General features: G+C 40.5%; 1 protein-coding gene across 2 annotated transcripts in view; it reads right to left on the bottom strand.

Moving 5' to 3' along the window:
• Positions 1 to 20,970, bottom strand: part of TENM4 (teneurin transmembrane protein 4) — a 607,238-nt gene that overhangs the window by 475,195 nt on the left and 111,073 nt on the right. The gene's annotated exons all lie outside the window — the stretch shown is intronic.

Below are 20,970 nucleotides of genomic sequence, written 5' to 3'. Positions count from 1 at the left end.
AAAAAGAATAGGGAAAAGAGATGAGGTTTTAAGAAACAATTTAATGGGTCTAAGCATGATGCACAGTCTCTTCTCCCCATCACATAAAAACCTGCATAATGATGAAGACACATATATACATGCATAAGTGCAGGCACACAAATGCAAAGAAATGAAGCAAAATAGTTGAGTCTGTTGTAAAACTGCCACTGAAAGAGCTAACAACAGCAATTATAATAAATTATCAAAGTCTGATTATAGATTTCAGCTGAGAACTGCTGGACCAGTCCCAGCTGGTACTCTTATCCTATTCCCAGATCTACTGATACTGTAGCGTTGTACATCTCAGATAATCTGAATGGGAGCAAAGGCAGTAAGGAAAGGTTAACAGCATCAGAGGCTAATTTTCAGATAAACCAGCAACCAGAGTAACACTAAAAATCACTGATCTTCATGATTTGGGTGGTACACTGACCACCAGATGGAGTCAGGAAAAACTAGTGGGCCATCATGAAGTACAAACCATTTTATATTCTTCCGAAGAGTGTAGTTTTTTGTTGTTTCAGCTCTCGTAGAGCAAAGGTGGGTTAAGATCCAGAGTCAGACACCTGAAATTAGACCTCTACAAGAGAGGCAGGTGTCTGTCTACACTTCAATTACAGTGAGAGGAGACCTAATCAACACAGTCAGTGGAGTCTAGAAAGCCATTTGGCTGGTCAAATTCAGGTGTCTACCTCAGGGTCAGATAAATAGTTCTCTAGACTTCATTGCCTACATCAAATAGACCAAGTTTAAAGGCAGCTTTGCCATCTAGCTCACAATTTGTTTCACAAGACACTGAGATTAATGTGGTTGAACATGCAGATGAATCCTGCCTAATACTTATTTTTTAAAATATCTTTATTAATTTTAATATAGTAATTCCCAGGTCATCTGCATGCCTGTGTGTATTAAGATGAAGCAATGAAACAGCTCAGGCACAGCATCCCTGAGACATTTACCTACAGCTGCATTCTCGCTGCGATATTACAGGTGCCTCTGTCGATATTACAAGGCAGTCAAAAACTGCATCCAGCCTTGATTGCTGTGCAACTGCAGGCTTTCAGGAAGACAATAAGCAACACATTTTTCCCAAACCAAAAAACATTTCCCCCATTTCTACATTCCCCTCATTCTGATAATGCGCGCTTTCTCCTCCGAACTCATCTTCCAGCTTATCACACTTTTAAGGAAATTCCTCCCATACCTACTCACAAATATATAGATCTGAGATAGTAAACCAAGGCCAGTGCAATGAAAGTGGAGTGCTGAAGTACAAGTGCCTCTTCAAAACTTGTATAAAACATGTAACACAATCAATAAAACCCACCTTGCAACAATCTAAACACTTTTTATTGTACGTTAAGTGTTGTTTTATTCTGTTGCCTTTTTTTTTCCCAGAGAAATCTCTTTGTAAAGAATAAAAAGCAGCAACTGCTGCCAAACAAACATTCAAAATAACCTGCACTCACAGCTCTTCATCTTTCCTCACCTTGAATCAGAAAAATCTCAAGTGAGAGCACATGATGTCCAAACAAATTGCTTGACCTCCTCTAGAACAGTACACCGGGAGGAAATGAATGGAAATCGTCTTTAGTTTTCATAAAAGCTTATGCTGTCCTTGAACAAAGTGCTAGCAAGGAAGCATTATGCTCAAGGAAATTGTTTATTTCTGTAAAGTTTCCAAGCCAATGCATTTTGTCACTGATTACATGGAATCAAAGGCGGCATTTTTACTGAAGACAAAAAAGGCCAAAACTTGGGCCAAAACTGTTCATCGTATCGACATTTAAAATCATAAGATCTGCCAAATTATTTGCAACTGTCAAAACTAAATAGTGAATTCCCACACCACCCTGTTCTGGTAGAAGTAGCTCATACCTACTCCATCGTATCTTTACATAGACTGGTAGTAAACATAGTGAGATGATATCTCAGGAGCTCCTGCATCCAAATATCCATTAAAATCACTAAAAAAAAATTAAATAAATAAAACTTTCCCTATCCAATCACTTTTATATCCTATTTCTTCCAAGGTACTTTCATAAAAGAAGTCAAATACACCCTTTTTGGTATGAGATGGAGCCCATTAAACCTGGCGAGTTGTAAACCAACAGCAATGACATTGTAAGCTCTAGTAACGAACTTGCAAAACCCAGCTTTCTTCATGGCATCAGTTCCAAAGGTTTTAAGAACCTCGTTGTTTTTCCATTGACATCAGTGTATGCCGAGGGGGGAGTGGGGAAAAAGCTCAAGTGAGCGAAGGTAGCTCTGTTTTGCAGAACAGCACCACAGAGTATAAGATACTGCATATGTCTGTACGACTAAGTAATTTCCCACCTGTCACAGGAGAGAGTCAAATCCAATGCTTAAATCTTTGATATACCCTGAGGTTCCATCATTTAATCTCTCCTGAAACACCAAATTGTTCATTTCTCATTAATTGTCCTTTATGCAGAGAGTTTTCAATTAAATTGGGAGTTGGGTTAAACTCCTTTCTTTCTGATATTAGCCCCCAAAGATTAATAGATTGCTCGTAATTTCTGAATCGCCGTCTGTGTTCTATTACACTCTCGTCATCTTTTCTGGTTATGAAACCAAAACAGAAAGTGTCTCATGGAGAGTGGCAGTAGCCATCTGGATTCCCACGGGAGCTGTTTTGGTAGAGAGAATGGCCAACTCAGTTTGAAAGCACTGACAAACATAAAGCAATTGCATGGAAGCCTACAGCTCCATGGAGGATGACATCCAAATTTCGATTCAATTTATTAACTCCTGAACAATGCAATCCAGGTGTCTTTCTGCACTGTCAACTTTGTATGCTTCTGAGTTAGTGAGGATTTTGTGGTATTAAAAAAGAGACTGGAAAGAAAAAAAGCCCATAATTTTAGGAAAATTTGATTTTTAAAGAAAGTCTTATGAAGATACAATAGTAAACAAACTAATTGGAATATATTAAAGAAGGCATATTATGGCATTAACTGGTGAAACTTACTACCATACTTTTATTATTCTTATTTCATACTTGCACTCGCTAACTAACATGCAGACGTCCTTTGCTAAGATTAAGCATCTGCTCTCAAATTGTACAGGATTAAAAAAAAAATATATTCACAATCTTGTTATTAAAAAAAAATGCTTTACTTGGGATGTTAGTGAAGATCCTTTAACAGCTTCAAGTCTGAAAACAATTCCCCCTATATGGAAACTAATCTACAATCATCTACACTAATAATGTTGGAATTTCCAAAAAAGCATGTGGTAATGGTGCATATCCCAAGACGTGGAACAATATGGTTTGAGTCTGACCTAGCAATCCCGATCACTTGAAAGGGAACTGAACAACTAGGAGTATGGAAAAGGTAAACAGCCAAACACCTGAAAGCTCACCAAAATGAAATGAGTCCTGCTCTTCACATATCAGCACTTTCTACGACAAATACATACTTACATAGAAAGTGCACGAAGCCATAAATTTTCTGAATGAGAGCATTTAACACTCAGCCTTTAGCTATAGCTTTAGCTACAGCTCAGACCAGTGATAACTCAAGCTACGAGGGCAGTTACTGGCAGGTAGCATTCTTGCTGGGATCACATCAACTGTTGTAGCACTAACAATGTCCAGCACGACCAGTGGTCACCTCCAAGGCCTTGCAAGGTCGTAGTTATCTGTCATAGTTCATGAACACTGACGTTCTTCATAGTATCTCTTTTTCTTTTTCTTTTTTTTTTTTTTTTTTTTTTTTTAACAAGACAAGGGTTTGCCTTTGGCAAGTCATCTATGTTTTTATTATTTTCTTAAACAGTTAAGTTCTACTTACCAAATTCCCAGCTTTCTCACAGTTATTTTGAAATCACACTTGACAGTTAGCTCAGCTGCTGGTACTGGTTGACCAGGTGGTCAAAAATGCAATAATTAATCACCTAATTCATAATTTGTAATATTAAGCTTCAGAAACAGACAAAGCTGTCGTGTTGTTCAGAATAAGCAGCCTTAGGATGGCTACAAGTATTGCCTATGGGTTGGATGGGGCTTTGAGCAACCTGATTACTGAAAGATGTCCCTGCCAATGATAGAGGGGTTGGACTAGATGTCCTTTGAAGGTCCCTTCCAACCCAAACCATTGAATGATTCTATGATTTTTTTTTTATTATTGAGGGATTGATTTAATTTCTAGCTTAACTATTTGGTAGGTGAGGGAGAAAAAGACAATGTAAACGATGTATGTTATGTCACCATTTTTAAAATTTTTGGATGGTCAGGTATTTCAAGAGCTCCTTTTTGGGATATGACAATTCTAAACAATCAGGTAAAAATAAATAAATAAACAACACAGGATTGAGATGAGAAGAAAAGATATCTTGATATAATGGTTTATAGAATGCTGCCAGAATATTTCTGAACTTCAGCAGAGTCCAAGGATGCCTGAAGTACTACTTCATAACAAACTGCATGTCCTTTGTATATCTGGAAGAAACAGGCATACAGTAAATGCTATAAAGAAATTCACACACCAGCTACGGGAATAAGCATCCAGACTTTTTATTTCTGATATTTTAAGTTTTGGCTCATCTCAATTAAAATCAGTTAGAAGTCAATTTCACAGCTGTTGGTTTTTAAGATCTCACAAAAAAAAAAAAAAGATAATTCACTGCTAGGCAATGATTTATTTCAGTGCAGCCATTCCCAGGATAAAGCTGACACATTTTAGGTCTCTCTCGCTCTCTCTCCCTCCCTCCCTCACATTGATCCGTCTGTAAGCCAGGGCTGGGGAAAGGACAATGATCCTTCTTCTTGAAAAGTACGGGTAGAAGAAGGAGATTACAGATCTGTTTAACCCACCTGCAGCCACATCTCACTGACGTTATTTCCTAGGTATAAGGTGAGCAAGAGCTGTCCTTGCCCTTCCTCTGGGATCTGAACCCTCCTTGTGCTTCTCTTCGCCTACGCTCAGTATTGCCAGTAATGGCATCCCATGGGAAGACAAACCTGAATGCAAGTCATTCCAAGACTGAAGCTTGAGAGGTTTTTTCTTTATTCTCTTTTTTGTTGTTGTTGTTGTTAAAATATTGGTACTATATTTACATTTTGAAACCTACCCTAAGTACTCTCCTGAGGTATCAGAACAAGATCAGTCATTTGGTGAAACTTGTTTTTCAAGTTAAGGTTGCAAAAACTGTGCTGGAAACCTTAGACATGTTTTCAAGTGGGTAATTAAACCAGACTGTCCCCAAGCGGGGTGGCCTTTAGTGCAAGCGGGTTGCCAGTACATGTTTTTACTAGATTGTATGTTATTTCTTTCAGGTTTATTTGGCTTGCATTTGAGTGCATGGAATTGAAAGTGAATTGGGTAAGACACATTACCTGAAGTTACATGGGCTGCTCACGTGAGTGAGAATGATGGGGCAGAGGAGCACGCAGTCCTGGATCCCCGAATCCAGCCAGGTGCTGCACCTGGACATTAGGTAGTGTGATGCTGAGCACTTCTGAAACGCAACCAAGAGAGGGATGCCACAGGTCTTGGTCTGCTTCTGTGAGGAATTTACAAAGTTTTTCCCAGATCTAGTGGGATTCATACATCTTTTTGGAGCAAATGTAAGTCCAGTATTGCAAAATTTAAGCATTGAATCATTTAGCTCAGCTAATATATTACGGACTTCTGGTATATTATGGACTTAAGCCTATCTTTCCTCTGGGACAAAATTCAGTCTATTTGCATAGCAAGTAGCAAAATGATACCTTGATCCCAATTAGTTGTTAATGTTATATGAATGCTCATCTTTAACAACTATAACCTACTGAGGCCTGACAAAGGATAAGGTAAAAGAGAACCTGGATTTAGTTCAATCCCGCTAAAACTGTGTTTCCAATACCAAGCCTAAACATTACCCAAGTTTACCTTTCCTCTCCTAAAGACCATGCTTTCAACAGTAATGAATTAACACAGCTCCCACAAAGCCAGTGGGATTATGCATGTACTGAACCAACTGATAATATTTGAAGCACATCCATTTTCTTCAACATTATTTTCACATATTTTCCCTATTGACTGGCTTCCACTCATTTTTACATAAGTTATTAAAGTAGATCATGTGCCATCTGCCTTCAACCTTACCTTCTGTTACCTACGTTTGACATGGTTAGATTTGAAGAGGTCTACAACTGTAATTAATGTATTCCCAGTACTCTACCCAACATGGAGACAGCCTTTGTTTTATTATGTGCAGCATTCTGTGCATCAAAGTATGTTTTGATGCAAATTATCAACTACTATATCCCGGTGTACCACTTGCAAAGTACTTTTAGATGGTGAGACATGAATGCCACTACAGAAACATCTCTTATTTATTCCTGATATGGATGAACATGCCTTAACTGTAGACCACTGCTAAATTAAAAAAAAAAAAAAGCGCCATTTCAAAGAGTCAAACATCTGCCCAATTCCAAAGGCCAACATCAGAGCACTTAAACAAAAACACAGCAGGGAATTTAATCATGAGAAAACTGAAGTGAAAGAAGATTTTGTATGGGCACAACTAGTTTTAGTTCTTTCACAGCAAAAATAAAGGGGTCAGAGAGATCAAGAGGTCACCTATTCATGGGTTAAAAAAAAAAAGAACAAAAAGGACTTTACTATAGTCTACTATGCAGTGTTAGGAAATGTCCAGATCAGGGTTTCCCCACCCTATATTCTACCCACCTTGAAGAATAAAGAAAACAAAATCCTTGGGCTTCAACCTCCCAGCCGGCTTTTATCATAATCCATATTATTCGCAAAATAGACTGGAGGTGACTTACGTGGTGACCTCTCACCACAATTCAAAACCAGTCTTAATGAACTAGGGTAATTCATTCCCCCGGCAGAGCTTATGAGATAAGGCAAGACCGCACTGGTGGGCTCAGCAGACTGAAATGTTAATCTTTTGTAGTTTCTGCTCCAGAGGACCCCCAGGTCAAATCCTGGTGCTGCCGAGAAGTAGCAGCGCCTTTGTTTGGAGTCGGAGAAGCATGGTTCTTGATTTCAGTGTTGCCATTCACTTTGCAGAATGTAGTGTGTATGTGTAAGTAAAAACAGCCCGTAAAGTTATTTATAACAGTACAACAGAACTATCTGTTGAAAGGCAGAGAGCAAAGGCTTAAAAAAAAAAAGGGGGGAGTTTAAGGAGGATGGAAAAAAAAAAAAAAGACAATAAGGCTGTGCTCCCAACCTGCATTTGTGGTCATTGTCCTCTTCTCTGGGTCATTAAAAATCCACTGTGCCGTTGCTTCAAGAGTTAGTGGGAAAGAAACCCCAAGTGAACTGGCTTTGATTATTCATTACAAAACAGGAATGCACTTCTTTTCATGCTCCACTAGTGGCAGAAAAGTATGATTTAGCTTATCAAATGTGATAACATGTAAACATCTCTCATTTTCTCCCTTCCCTGCTCCTAGACAAGCTAGCTGGCTGTCAGCTCCAATGTATAGAGGAATCACTGGTATCCCTTGCTTAGAATCAGTTAAAAAAAGACGTTGAGAAAGAAAAGGATGTGTTTAAAGTTGCAGTGGAAAAGTGTGGAAAGGGGAATTGAACTAAAGTTTCCAGATCCCAAGTTCCCGTCCTAATGTTCCTGCTTATGTCTTTCTTTCTCTTGGCTCTGGCAGCACTTGCTGGGCAGCAAGAACAGTGAGAAGGTCTTTGGACCTCTGATCAAAAAAACAAGAGTGCAAAAGGGAAAGTTGGAAATTGTGGGCCTGGCTCTAAATAAACTAATGGGGAAGAGCTAGCAAGGAAAGGTCCAGGAGACTTACTGGGGAAAGGACAGTGGATATAGAGTTTTTAAAAAGTTTTAAAGCTGTTTAAATGATTTGCTATTCACTACCTCTTTTTCAAGAAGATAGCAAGGTGAACATACATGGGAAACAGAGCTTCCCTAATATAGTAGCAGCAGACTCTCGACTGATGGAAAATTAAATTTGAGTGGGGAAAATGTACCTGGGAACTGCTCCTAGTCATCCTGACCTTACTGAATTTGTCCTGAATGTGGCATGTTGGTGGCCAGTAGAGTCCAACCTCCTGGCCAGACCCAGGACTGGAGTCAGAAAAGCAGAGAAAAATCTTAGTTTCCCTCAAGTCATGGAGAAAACTCTGTTTGACTTCAGTGGCATTGAGATGCTGGGTTGTAGATTGTCCACAGTGAGATGGGTATGTGTGTCAGGAGATACTTCAAACTACTGACACATTTTTTAAGTTATTGGAAAATGATGCTGGTATTGACAACTACAACTGAACTTTTGCTTTTGTTGTCAGAGTTGACACAGAAGTACCACTTCTGAGGTCCTCTCAGTATGCACTATTTTAAAGCCTTCCTTATTTTTCTGGTTCTTTCTCTTCTCTTGTTGAACTTGAGACTGTTTGGATTATAAGCCACACTAAATACCATTAACTGCCATGGAAACTACTCAGTTTTCAGCTGAATGTGATCAACACACATTTTTATTGTTGTTCTTACTATTACTATTAATTTGCAGAAGTAGCATCTGACTAATGCACCTATGTGTGTGGATGTTATGCAGAATGGAAAGAGCAATTTTCACCTTAACTTTAGTTATAATGTGACTTTTTTCCCCTCAAGTTAATTTCTGCCAAGAGGAAAGGAGAGAAAAGTTGCCCTTTCCAGCCAGGAGAGGATTCTGAGATGGTGTTTGGGCAGAGTAAGGTGCTACATCACATCAGAGTCCCAGGGCCCTTCCTGGCAATGGAAACCTCAGCGAATAACCATGCTCTTTCACACAGATGCTTGAATTGAGTAACTAGGGCAGTAGGTATAAGGATCATGACAGAAGCCAAATGGTTCTGGCCTCCAGAAAAAAAAAAAGTCCCTCCAAATTTACAGTCAATCATCTAAAGTCAATACATCCTGCAAACACTGCTCCCTTGCACACATCCATGAGAGCTGGGTGTGACAGTGGCAAACAGGACCAAGACTCTTTTTTATCATCTTTCTTTGTCTTTTTCCCCTTTTGTGTTTGTACTCAGCTGCACAGCTCACAGACTTCTTCTCAAGTCTCATCCTACAAACAGTTAGTGAATGAAAACACAAGCAGAACTGGAAACTGCACTTGAATGCTCATATTAAGAAGTTTCCTCCTTTTACTTCTGGGTAATTAAAGCTACTCATGGTTAGATTTTGTGCAGCAACAAGCAGACGTGTTTTCAACAAATTGATTATTTTCTTTTGCAGCCAAGCATTTGAAGAATATTTCCACTGTGAAATGAACCAGTGTCAATGCAAGCTAGTCATCTAAGTTTGAAGAATACTGTTGCTCTGAAGGCTGCATTCCTATAAAATTTTAGGGAAAGAATTTTCTTCTTCTTCATTTTTATTACCTTCCTTAAATTGGATCTGTAATGACTTTTACAAAAATAAATAAATAAATAAATGAATAAATAAAAAGAGAGAGAGGAAGAAATAAGAATTTGTACTGTGGAGCAATATACTTGGAGAGCTCAAATAAAATGTACAGCTATGTTATCTCAGAGTAATGCCCAATAATTATATCCATTCCTTTATTTCCTACAAGCCTGTATATTACAATCCACTAAACCAAAAGGCCAGATCACTGAGCTACCTAGATCCCTTGCAGTCTACTTAGTCAAGGGTGAAATGAATTGAAATTTGATGGTGATATGTTGATTTACAAGCAGAGGATCTTTCTCAGAGTACCATAAAAGTCTCTTTTACTTTTGAATGGATGAGTGGTTAGATTTAGATTAGAGAACTTATATAAACACAAAAAGATAAACAGTTCCCATAGCCTTTTCTCAGATCATAAAAAATAATCGGATGCAGGGTTAGCTTTCTAAAAAGAATGATCTACAGAAGGAAAAATAAAGGAGCATCTTAAGCCGCTGTCACCGCACTCTAAAGTGCCCCACACAATAGGTTCACCTCAGAGTGAAACCAGTTCTCCTTTTGGTTCATTTGCTGACATTGTCTGACGGGCAGCTTTGCTCTTTGCAAATAACGGTTCAGAAATCCTGAGTGAAAGGTTCAGGGCTGGATGGAGAAGATAATCATTCATCCGTTCCACGATCACAAAATTTGGACTCCTGTGTGGCTTGTGAGCAAACAACTGCACTGAAAGCCAGGATGTGAGAAGGGCTGCTTGCTCCCAAAAGAAGTGTCTGAACTTGGGCCCCCAGAAGTATTTAACCAGAAATTTGCCTGGAGGGTCTTGTTGCCATTTGTCTTTTCTGCTTCCCTCTGTGTCTGAAAGGGATTCTTTTTGATGAATGATTGCTATCTGCCACCATTCCCCTTAAGGTGAACCTTTATACCCTTTCAACAGCATTGACTAAAGAAGATAAAGGAAAACAAAAGAAAGAAGAGGGAAAACACCTCTGGCAGGAAGTGTTGGAAGTCCAGGAGAGTAAACCTGTCTCTCATTCATTGATAAGTTATTGAAAACACAAGATTGTGCCCTTAAACACCCCTGAAGCATCACATTTAATCTCTGCCTGACTAACACGTGAAGGCAGGTGTGAAAGTAGTTGCTGCCTTGGCAGAGATGCTTTTGTGACCTGAGAAGCAGCTTTCTCCATATACCCAGTATTATTGTGAGCAGAGATCTCACACCAGATCTGAGCATCCTGGTTGCTAACCCAAAAAATAAGATTCTGTGACCTCATGCTAACCTTGCTACTCTCCGTTCCTTAAGCACCTTGATGGGAAACATTACCCCTGTCAGAAGGGTAGCGTGGATGTGGGGGGCTCAGACCACAGGGATCATGAAGTGAGGTCAGGTCAAAATGCTGTTGCCAAAGATGCGACCAAAAAAAAAAAAAGCTTTGAGCATCAAAACTGCTTTGATATTCATACCTAAGGTCCTTTCTCAGTCCAAAAAAAAAAAAAAAAAAAAAATTAGGTTTCCCTTGACTGAAGGCTAATAAGGAGACAAGCAAAGTGAGCAGGGTTTGGCCTAATGTGTCCAATTGACTGACCTCACTAGCAAAATTGTGTTTTGTCCAATATCAGCATTTCAGGGATCAGCTGAGAATGATCATCTAGGAGCTACACATTTAGTGAAGAGCCAATATTATGTAAAATCATATTTGCCCTACAGAACCTCTATAAGACATTCTGACCACAGATAGACTTCCTAGCATTAGTGTTTCTAATTCACAGCCCCAGACAAAATATGAGCTGGAGTAACTGAAAAGCTGTTGCATCACTGAGGTCCTCAGAGATGAGGTAACAGGCACCGAATGTTCTCTTCCTCTCTCAGGTCTGCCCCACTGGATTGCGGAGCCGGTCCAGTGTCTTCCCTCGCTAACTAAATTGCTACTTAGAGGAAGACACTGTTAAACATGGTCACCTCTGCTGATCCACCTTCTGCACAGTGATGAAGTCATCAGGGGGCCACTAGACAAACCAGCTAAAGAGAGTCAAGAAGGCTGTCCTCTACTTGATAGCAGCATCTCAATAGCTTTCTAAAAACAGTGGGCCGTCAAGTACCCAGACAATTTAATTCCACTTCTCAGCTGGAAAATAAGTACAGTAGTTGCTTTCGTTCAGAAAAGGAGAACTCAGTTTCCCATTGATTCATTTGTTCACTCATTTCCTGTGTTTACTTTGACGTATTGCAAGCTGCAAACTTACAGAAAACTTTCTAAGCCGATAGATGATGACACTTTCCTCTGCCATCAGTACTTTCTTTGACACTTTTGTAAGGTCTTAGTGTGCTCAGTTATCTTGTGATGCTATAGGAAACATCTAGATAATATTCAGAGATTGCATGATTGCATTTCTGCTACTCTACCTAGTAGTAGCAAAAGTAATGACATCGATGTACAGAGTGGGGCACCTGTGTCTCCTCAAGCTTTTGAAAAAGTCCCATGCTGAATTAGTTTTCAAATATGGCATACATCACAAAAAAATGAGAGCAACTCATAGTCTTTCAGAGTTTCTTGCAGGCCTGGGCAGACTGACAGACTCACTGTTAAAGCATATTCTGTAGTGAACAGTTAAACAAAAACCTGGCAATGGACCAGCTTTTCCCAGCTTCTTCATAAATGGTTCAGACCAGACATTCTTTCATTTTGTCGTTAACTGGATTGAAATTATATTTCATTATGCAAATGGCAGTGTTGGGAGTTTTGCACAAGTTATTTTGTGTAGCCTTTAGAAAGTTGCCAAATGACTTAGATGAAGCAGAGATTTGCTTTCTGCTTTGCTCAGTGTTCATCACAGTGTGTCTGCAGTCTTGGAGTATAATCACTGTAAAGATCTCGGCCACTGGGCTCTCCACTGCAAAGCCACCGACGGCTGCGAGACTACTGTGGACTGGCACTAGCACGACAGTCTGGAGTGGGAAAAGCAAACCTGTGATTTGTCTGCCAAATTTGGGATATGTTGTATACAGTGACTTATAGTAGTATTTGAAACAGCTTTTGCTGCAGTGATGCACTTTAGCCAGTGGTTTGGTACCCCTACAGCTCTTCAGCCCTGCATACCAGTCTTGATAAGCTGAAGACATGCCTATAAGTCTAGAACTTCCTGAAGGGGACTTCATCAGTTCTAGGATGCATGGCATTCAACCGCAAGAAATAATGGTTCTTACTTAGAATCGTAGAACAATTTGCCATAGAATATTTGCCTTGATGGAATTGTTTTGACTACTCAAAGAATGCCTGTGTAGTAATTGAAAAACTTAAATAATATTATTAATTATTAGGGTGATCAGGATCAACCCTTCCAGTTTCCTAATCTACAATGCAGGTGTTTTAAATCACTGAGTGTGAATGCTTTCAAATAAATAAAGACTGTCTGGAAATCCCTTAAAGTGCTCCCACCAATGTCATCAGTGGCAGAGCCTTTTAAATTCTGTGCAACTTTGCAAGCAGAAATCTCACCAAGGTACCAAATTAAACTGTCATGCTGCTCTGTGACTCCTGAACCACTGGCACGCCCCAGCTGTAGTGCATGTTATTAATAACACCAAGTTGTCAGGAAAACAGTTTCCAGGTCATATTGTAAAGGCATCTAATTGGTAACAATGAATGACAGATTCCCTTTAAAGTTCCGGAAATAACTGGATGTGCCATACAATGATGAAAAATATAGAGACAGCCAAGAGGAAGACCTAGTTTTGGCATAGCTGTACCACACCAAGGCCCTTCTCAAAAGCCAAAAGAAAGTATTTGCAGAGAATCTTAAGCATCAAAATGCTTCATTTTCCAGACAGGAATTAGTTGCAGGCAGCATAGCAGGAGCATGAATAAATAATGTGGGTCACAGTTGATTATTATTGTTAATCTATAATAACTAACTAACCAAACATAAAATGAAGGTTAAATTTCCAGAGGTGTTGAGATACTATCGACAGGTTCACATGACCAAATTAAGATCACCAAACTTCAACCTTAGGTTCCCTCTTTAATCCTTGAAGAAACAGAGGTGCTGCTAGGGCATGATTCATCGCATCTTGAAGGCAACATCTACAATAGCTGTGACCAGTCACTCTTTTAATAATGCCTCTTCCTTAGCAGCAAGCATAAATAGAGCCCAAGGTGCTCAGCTTAGGTAGAGACATCTAAGCTTAAGCAAGATGAATCCCAGGCTTTGAGAATGAAGGTCGTGTAAGATGTGGTCCACCCAGAAAGACGAGTGGAAGGATGCACTACCTATGTGCCAGGTGGGTAAGTTTGATAGCCAAACTGTCCCAGACTATGGCCTCTCCCTCAGTGGTCACAGCTTCATGTGCAGGGATAACCAAAAACCACATAAAGCACTGTTTGAATTGCTTCTGTTTATTGCTCAGCTTATTAAACCAACCTGCTACCAGTTTTGCATACTAAGGTGTAACCTATAGCCATTTGGGATCTGCCTTTAAGGCAGTCTCCAGGGACAGGGCAGACACTTGGGATTCGAACAACTTCTCCTGGGATCCATACCGAACAGGCTGTCTACATCCCATGAGTGCAACATCACTTCTAGTTTGAGGACAGAAAGGAATTTAAGCAGTACGCAGATGTCGCCATATCACTCTTCAGCGGGGTGAATTTCACCTGCAGTGCCTCAGCTCATCATCTGCAAAATGCCTCAGAGATGCACACACTCTAAGGCCAGAGGGATCTTTCACCAGCCCTTCTCAATACACAGACAAAACAGCTATTCCCAGGAGGTGGATTAAGCCTTTTTGAAAGATAGCTAATCTTGTTTTAAAGAACCAAAATGATGATGAGTCTGCCACCTTGCCTGGTAAGGTGTTGTAATGTTTAATTACCCTCACCGCTAGAAAATTGCACATTCCTTCAAGGTTGAATTTGTTTAACTTCATCTTCCAGCTGATGAATCGTGTTGTGCCTTGGTTTGCAAGACCAAAAAGACCTCCCTGTCTAAAAGTTTATCTAGGCATGGCTGTCTGCATACTGAAGCCAAGTCCCTGCCAATCTGCACTTTGAATTAACAGCAGACGGTGAACTCCTTAACCTCCACATCACACAGACTGTCTCCCTGGGTCTTATTTTTGAGCGTCCTCTCAGTTCCCTGAAGTTCTCCTCCATTGCTCTGCAATTCAATGGAAGAGAGACAGGACAGGACGTCTGCAGGGCACCCTGAGCTTGGGATGCACATGTGGGATCATGTGGGTCAGGTAATGTTTGATTCTCTACACGCAGAATGGGAACCAAACTTGGTTGTTGGGTTTCACTTGCTGTCTTAACAACTCTCCTCTGTCTCCATGCAAGCCTCACCAAGACCTGCCCCTCTCTAGTTGAATCACACAGTTGTGTCTGTTTTAGGGTTGATTAAATGCTCTCCATATAAATCTCTGATTTTTCACTGCCTCTTTCTCTGATCTTAACTGTACTTACTTTTTTTTCCATCTGCAATCTAGAGGTTAATCATTATACGGTATGTTGTTTTGGTTTTGGTTGGTTTTTTTTTTTTAATGTATTTATCAGGCTTAAATTTACTGTCATATACTTTCATTGGATGACTTATTTGTCTTATTTTCTTAATATCATTCCTGCCAGGTTAAATCAAAAAACCTGATTCATTTTCTCAGTACAAAACTTTTTCTACACCAGTCTAACTAATCATACGCCTTTTCTCTCTGAATTACTGTTTCAATCTTCTTTCTCTTATGTAGAAAGTCTCTCCTCAGCTGTAGCCAATTTCATCATTTCCCTGTTACTTCTGTTGCATCTGGTTGAAGTTAATATTCAACACATGCAAAATTATACCATTAATTCACAATATTTTAAATACTATTTGTAGACCAGGCAAACGTACAATGTAATATTTTGCCTGCCTTTTTGACTGCCATTGATCTATTATGTATAGAGATTTTTACTCTGCAACCAGAATCAACTTTTTCCACTGGGGTGCAGGTGTGCAGGCACTCAGCAATCAGGTAATATATCAGGAAAACTCGGAAAAAACTGCAATCAGCTTTCTCAGATACAGGTTATTTAAGAGCTTTGAAGTTTAGCCTTAGTTGCAACTAAAATTAGCCTTGGTTAAAACTAAAATTATGAAACCCAGTGGCAGCAGGGCTGTAGGAATGACATATCCCAGCATGAATGTTGGCATGTGCTACCTCTCTACTCCACTCTGGTGAGACCCCACCTGCAGTACTGCATCCAGCTCTGGAGCCCCCAGCATAAGGAGGACATGGATCTGTTGGAGTGAGTCAGAGGAAGCCACGAAGATGATCAGAGGATTGGAGCACCTCTCCTGTGAGGACAGGCTGAGAGAGCTGGGGCTGTTCAGCCTGGAGAAGAGGAGACTCCAGGGAGACCTGATAGCGGCCTTCCAGTGCCTAAAGTGGGCTACAGGAAAGATGAGGAGATGACTCTTCAGCAGGGCCTGGTGTGACGGGACAAGGGGTAATGGTTTCAAAATAGAGAGAGGTAGATTTAGGCTGGATATTAGGAAAATTTTTTTCACAGTGAGGGTGGTGGAACACTGGCCCAGGTTGCCCAGAGAGGTGGTGGATGCCCCATCCCTGCAAACATTCCAGGCCAGGTTGGATGGGGCTCTGAGCAACCTGATGTGGTTGGAGATGTTCCTGCTCCTTGCAGGGGGGCTGGACTAGATGACCTTTAAAGGTCCCTTCGAACCCAAACTATTCTATGATTCTATGATTCCAATAGGTGGAGACAGGTTTTTGATAAGAAAGGAGTGCCCATTGTAGCATTTTCACCACTCACCTGAGCAAGGGGGAAAAAAAAAGGAAAAGAAAAAAAGCCCTGAATATTTATTCATCATCTCAGGTGAGATTGCATCTCCAAAATCTGCACAGTAGCAATTCCTGGGGAGTGCTGGCAGCAACACAAACCTGCAATTCTAATCAGCTTCACGATGCTGTGGGCAATGCTGTGAAAGCCGTGCCTTGCAGGAGCAAAGCTGTGACCACAGTGATGATTCCCCAACTGCTGCCACAGACACTGCAAGAAGGGCTTTGGAAAGGCAGGAAACAGGTTCTGGGGATGGGATGGATAAAAAAGGAGACCATGGATAAATATATAAATAAAACCTGAGGAAGACAGACTGAGGGACTGGTAACCAAGTGGGGTTACAGGTTATAACTGGAAAAAGAATGATTCCAATTTGCAACACCAATAGACATCTACGTACAAGAGGGGACGGAGGGTAAGAGTGAAGAAGGAAAAGTTTAAGATGGCAGTGGAAATGGAAAAAAAATATAAGAAATAAATACCGGGACAGTAGAAAGAGCTATGTTTGTGAAAAAAAAAAAAAAAGATAGCACTGCAGAAAAGTCATGGGTAAACAGTAAAAGTGGTAAATTTAAGTTCTACATATCTAGATTTGGTCTCATTTCTATCAGACAAATGAGAAACTAGGGGCTGGTATAAAATATACTTAAGAAAAAAATCCGGATTCTCTCTTCACTTTGTCAATGCTTCTGCTGGTATGCAGCCGTGGGCAAGCTATTTTAATATTGTGAGTCTCATTTCTGTTTTGCATAAAAGATAACTGTGTCAGGCACAACAAGCGGTTTATAGACTTCACTTATGTCCACACAGTATCATTTTGAAAGTACTTTACAGTTATGTGATAAGTAAGCCTCACAACAGCACTGTGGATTAATTTTATCACAGTTGGTTTTAGAAACGGGGAAAGTAAGGCACAAGAAATGTAAGATTAGAAATCCGGCATCCATGCACCTGTTAAAATCAACAGTTCAAGATCCCTAATTTAGACCGGGTGCCTGATTGTTCAGCAATTCATGGCAAGAGTGTGGAAACAGGATTTCCCTAAAGTGGGATTCCTGCTTTACTTTTAAAAATGCCAAGAATGTGAAATAGGAATTTCTGTAGTTCTAACACAAGTGATCATAGTCTGACAACACAGCTTTCTTAGTGCCATCAATACCCATCGCCTCCTGCAGAAGCTAAACCACCTTGGACTTTAGGTGCAAGCCTCTCTCCGGTATTCCAAAGCTCTCCGGCCTCAGTGACCCCACTCAGCCTTGCTGCAACCAACATTCTGGCCCATTTATGAGCAATTCTGGGCTCTCTCATCTGCCCGGAGTCCTTTTGCAGCTTTTTCCTGCTGGAGAGGACTCAATACTGAAAGCAGAGTAGCAAAACGCACCTAGGCAGGAGGTAAGTGTCCCGTGGTACGTGCTTCAAAACAAGCAAAGGTTCAAAGAAAACCTGGCTCAAAAACCCTGTCCTCAACCTCTTTCTTGCTCATGGGCATAAAAACTGCCCATGAGTACTAACTCAGGTGAATGCAGGTCACGTAACACAGGTCAAATGTGTTTGTGGCATCACCTCTCCCTGATAATTTCCCCACCCCGACTTCCAGGTTGTAAAATGCGTTGTGTGATTGAGCTCACTCTACACACAAATGCACGATGGAAAGACACCGAGTAGGCTATTAAACAAAGATCCCAATTACGAGCACCAGGACATCATCTCTAATAAGGCAGGAAGCAAACAGCCTTCCTTCGCCTTCCCACTCACCGCAGGCCGAAGTACCCGCCTTCATGTACACACACATTGAGCACCACTCGTCTTAATGACACAGACGATGAAAACTTACGCTGCACCCAGGTGATGTGCATTAAAGAGGTTTTTATCTGCTGTAAATAAATGCCACTTTACCATCTTTTTTAGTATTTTGAAAGTTCTTCCATAAAAAACATGAGTTTGATTTACTGGCCTTGAATAAATAAAAGATCTGGAGAGGCATCTATCTATCCTTCCATCCATCTATCATTACATGTAATTTAATACTTAATGACATTTGTGATCATCATGCCATGCTTGTAATTGAAAATGAATAATTGAAATTCCAATTACTACAGGGGTCAACGTAAGGGGAATTCGTATAGTAACTTGCTAGGCAATAGCCTAAATTTGCAGTCATGTTAGGACTGCAAACAATGTGTCTCATTTTTCAATTATTTATTGGGAAATGCTGTCTTAATTTCTCTTAGCTATTTCTGTGAACAGGCAGGACATTGTCCCGAAAGACAGAAAATCTAGACTTCCTCATGGTCATTTAGTACCTAACTGGAGAGTCATGGATCAGCACTCCTGAGGGGCTCCCCATTGACATCTATCCTTACCAGAGCACCTGAAGGTACCACCAGCAGACCAAATGCATTTCAATAGTGGCCATACATCTTTCAGCACGAGAGAAATAACAAGAAAGCATAGAGCACACAAGACCAAGAATAGATGATACCAGTGGAGCTAGTCCTAAATGATCGATCCTGGGCTTCAAACAACATCCAGTGGCAAATCATCAACATAACAAAAGAGACTCATTTTGAGGCCATTAGCTGCTTGCAGTACAAGGAACTTTTCTGGCTTTCTCAGAAATTTGATCCCCTAATGACTGCAGAAAGGCCATCAGGACAGAAAATAATTACAGTCTGTCAGACAGTCTGGCATTCAACCTTCCACATGGTCCAGCAGACGGTGTCAAAGATTTGACCTCAAGGGGGTTTAAAGCACATTGTCAGAAAATACTCATCTAAATGGTCTACAGAGCATCCTACGGCTGATCAATGTCTTAAGTGAGCAATACTTAGCAACTGGAATGTGTTTGATTAGTACATCTAACCCCTGATTGATTGGTAGTCTAAATAATTAATTGCCTTGTTTGTAGGGGAACAAAATAAAACTTTAATAAGTGACAAGAATGTCAGAGTTTCTGTAGCAGGCTACAAGGCTGTTAGTTCTGCTTTTCAGTGGTCGACTTAAAATTCACATATGAGACATATATATGTCCATCCAAAGTTTCAGAATTTCACTGCTTTCCTAATACCCAAGAATTTGACTCAGCAGCCATTTCACTTAAGCTTGATTCACTTCCAGGAATTTTACATATTACTTCCACTTATCTTTTAATCCACTGATCTTTTTAGAAAAGTGCAATGATTTCAGGCACTAAACCCCGAACCCATGTATTTAAAAAAAAGCTATGAATACAACATATATTCGTACTGGGTTTTTTAATAGACTGCTGATCATCCCACATTAGACATCTGAGTACGAGCTAGTCTCCCTTGGCTTTTCTTTGCAACCAGTGGGAATAGGCACCTCCAGAAGGCAACTGATCTAATCTGTCTTATGATGCTTCTCGTTTCAGCACCTAGGTTTGTGCTGAGACTCCTACCCAACGTGTTAGGCTCTATGTGCCCAAATGAATCACATGGTGCCTTCGATCAATAAACTATGAAGTGACTCCTACAAGCCACTGCAGATCCAGGCTCACACGTAGGAAAGGACATACCACCTATGTTAACCAGCTCCAGCAGGAAGTTGATAACAAAATCTGGAGGGACTGATTATTTCTGCAAGCATTAAAATCTGTGCACAGCCTGGCCTGAAATGCAAACAAGGTGAACTGGAATGATTTTCATCCCTTCTACAGAGACACCAGGCTGAAGGACAAGAGATAATCAGGCCATGATCTTTCCCTCTGTAGAAGGAAAAGAGGACTGAAGGTTTTGAGGGAGCTACCTGGGAAAGGCTCATCTGAGCACAGAAATCACCCGCTTGTGACTGAGGGTCTCCTTCCTCCCCTTCCTCTGCCAGCAGCCTTGGGTACCTCCAACTCCAACCTCAGTCCATTGCATGCACTCTCACTAAGCCCTAGATTAATCTCTACAGCAAATAAGTAAATATTTCCTAAATAGTCCTAAATATGTGAATGCCAGTATACATCTTAGTGCTCTTCTACATATGGCACTCTGTCATCTTTTCCTGGTCTCAGTACTGACATCCTGGATCCGAGGCATCAAAGGACAAGACACTCCACTGGGGCACTCAAGTCCTGAGTTTTTTTTAGGTGAAGAGGAACAGGTTTCTCAAAATTCAACCAACATCTTTGGCACACCAATGCCACCACAAGAGACACAACATGGCCAAGCTAAGTGTTTGTCCCCCTTACTGAGCTACTTCCTTCCACTTCAGGTCCATGGCACATGACCAACACTTCTATATTGCAACCCCAACTTTAAAATCTCTTGGTGTATAAATGGTAATGTCTTAAAATTATCTTTGTGTTGTTTGAGCCTGTGCTTTTTCCGTCAGCACTACCACATTGCTGGGCAGCTCACAATGTTGTTATTAGCGTCAGATTTATAAGTACCATCAGTGGGTGAAGTGTCCTTGGAGAGGCTTTTTAAACAAACCTGATTTCAGCTTATGGAACCAGACCATCATTATGTCTCTCACCAACCAAAGAATGTGTGTTTACACAAGAGGAGGCCACGGGTCAGAGGCAGAGAGCAGAAGCACAGACAGTGCAAATCAATATTTTTAGATAGTTTACTGTTAAATAAACTGTAAGACCAGGTCCAGCTGGTTTGAATCAGCTTCACCATTCTTGATATCAATAGAAGAAGCATCATTTACTTGCATCTGAGTTACAGATCCCAGCACAGTTTTCTTGATAATCTTCTCTCTGGAAAACCTCACA

This window comes from Chlamydotis macqueenii, chromosome 1, assembly GCF_036417535.1.
Source record: "Chlamydotis macqueenii isolate bChlMac1 chromosome 1, bChlMac1.mat, whole genome shotgun sequence".
NCBI classification, from domain to species: domain Eukaryota; kingdom Metazoa; phylum Chordata; class Aves; order Otidiformes; family Otididae; genus Chlamydotis; species Chlamydotis macqueenii.
This window is presented reverse-complemented; position numbering and strand designations above follow the sequence as displayed.